General features: G+C 33.8%; 1 long non-coding RNA gene across 2 annotated transcripts in view; it reads right to left on the bottom strand.

Moving 5' to 3' along the window:
• The window catches only part of LOC106884174 (uncharacterized), a 7,220-nt gene extending 5,741 nt beyond the window's left edge, over nucleotides 1-1,479 (bottom strand). Inside the window, exons 1-2 of one of the 2 annotated variants that reach the window (XR_001411210.2) lie at nucleotides 1,123-1,479; nucleotides 677-775 (exon numbers count right to left, since the gene is read on the bottom strand). This is a non-coding gene — a long non-coding RNA (uncharacterized LOC106884174). The remainder of the gene's footprint in view (nucleotides 1-676; nucleotides 776-1,122) is intronic. The other variant, XR_001411211.2, reaches the window with a different exon arrangement.
• Between the last annotated feature and the right edge of the window lie 904 nt (nucleotides 1,480-2,383).

Below are 2,383 nucleotides of genomic sequence, written 5' to 3'. Positions count from 1 at the left end.
TATATATATATATATATATATATATGCATATATATATATTTGTGTGTGTGTGTGTTTGTGTTTGTCCCCCACCGTCGCTTGGCAACCGATGTTGGTGTGTTTACGTTCTCGTTACATTACCGGTTCTGCAAAAGAGACAAATAGAATGAGTACTAGGCTTACAAAGAATAAGTTGTGGGGTCGATTTGTTTCCCCAATGGTGGTGCTCCAGCATGGCTGTAGTCAAGTGACTGAAACAAACTAAAGAACACACTCGAAATGCATTCATTTTCGTTGTTGAATAATAATGATTAACTGACAGAATTGTTAGTCGAGGAAATGATGCTTTGCAGTATTTCTCTTAGCTCTTTAACTTCTGAGTTCCCTACATTATCCAGGCCAACTTCAACTTTCAATTTCCGGGGTTGTTAACATAAAGTACCGTTCTAGTATTTGTCCGATGATATCGACCTCAACCTTAATATTGCTGGTCTTGTGCCTAAATTACATGCGCGCACGCAAAGGCACGAGGGACAGATCATTCTAATGTAAATTACGTAGCCATTATGATCGCGCATAATACATGCTTGTGATAAGTTTATAGAGTTAGATGTATGGATGCACAAAAATCCACCATCTACGGCGAATCGTTGACATCCGTACACGCAAAACATCGATATGATTTAAGTGTAGTTACCAAACCCTGATCTGCTACAGTTTCATGGTTTTCGTGCTGTTAAATGTACCAAGGAAATCACTCTCAGTAACATCACTCTCAGAAAATGAAAAAAAATATCTACGAAAAAAAAAAAAAGAATGAATTACAATAAATCTACTAGTAATAGAACACTAATTATTAGTAAGCACCAAAATTCCAGTTACACTAATTATGTGGTGATAGATGAAACCTTACTCAATGCCTAATATTGTATAATTATTTTGACAAGCATAGTAGGCAATTCTGAATGTGTTTTAGTTTTCATAAACATCTTCAGTGAAGCATAGATGTGGTTATACTCATATAATATTGTACGTGATTGAAATAATATTATCCATTACTAGTATCTTTACTAACCACCTTGCTGCTACACTGTAAAAAAACAAAAAAAAAACAAAAGCAAAAAGATAAAAAGAAATACATACATACATTCATATAAACATTCGTGCCATCTACACATGTACATATATGTATGTGCTAGGGAACGTGGCCTAGTGGATAGGCTTTTAGGCTTTCTCACAATAACAGTCGTGGATTCAATTCTTCCATCAGAGAAAATGTTTCGGCTGAAAAGGTGTACCGGCTTCGTACTCTCTTTTGTGTAGCTCTCTTTCTTCTCTCTCTGATATTCGATGTCAGTAACAGAAGCTAGTTAATTGTCCCTCTGAAGATCCAATGCAGTTAGACATCGAAATGCTCTTGAACATTCAAAGTTGAGTTCCGAATAATTTCAATGGGGAAACGTTCTTAGGAACAAAATACTTTTATTGGTGTATATCTTAATTTCCACTAATATATATATATATATATATATATATATATATATATATATATATATATATATCAAGCTAATATATTTTCGTATAAAGGGGTCAAGGAGAGCCTAGAGAGTGTTCATGTCTCCTTGGTAACTAGATAGGCTTCTACAACAAATAGAAAAGTACAGTAGAAGCTACCAGGTTATACTCGTCTGTGTGTGTGCACATATTTGTTTCTATGGACATGAAATGTCTATTAATTATTTAATCATGCCACCAATAAATTTAAGCATTTAAACTTGGTTTGCTAAATTAACATATTGCTTGTTCTAAGATCTGTTCGTGGGCAAATGAATGTGGGCCACAATACTTCTGACGATCATCTAACCTACGACAAACGATATAATTATCATCTTTACTTGTCTCGTAGCAAAGAGAATAACAAGGAGCATTTACATCTGCAGACGTAGGCGCTAAAAGTTGTAAAATATCTTCACATCTGCAGACGTAGGCGCTAACAATTGTAAAATATCTTCAATAAATTTATGAGATGTCTTCATATATGACATTTGTATAAGATACTCATATACATATATACATACATACATACATACTTACATACATACTTGTGTGTGTTCGTGAATATATATATATATATATACATATATACAAGTTATATATAAAAATAGCGTATGCATATGTGTAAGTCTTCGTATGTGTCCTTATCTGAAACTGCCGTAGGTTGAATGCGATAAGTTTAAGATATGTTTAAAGTATAGAAAGATGCAGACGTTTGACACAATGAATATGTTGAAATATCTCATCGGATAAATAAAAGAACGCTGAGATTTCCTCCAATTTATTTAACCACGTCTCATTACTTCCGACATTCCCTTGCACTCTCCCTTGCACTCTCCATATATATATA

The sequence above is a fragment of the Octopus bimaculoides genome, chromosome 13 (genome assembly GCF_001194135.2).
Source record: "Octopus bimaculoides isolate UCB-OBI-ISO-001 chromosome 13, ASM119413v2, whole genome shotgun sequence".
Classification (NCBI taxonomy): domain Eukaryota; kingdom Metazoa; phylum Mollusca; class Cephalopoda; order Octopoda; family Octopodidae; genus Octopus; species Octopus bimaculoides.
The sequence above is the reverse complement of the archived record's forward strand: the minus strand, read 5'-3'. Positions and strand labels throughout refer to the sequence as shown.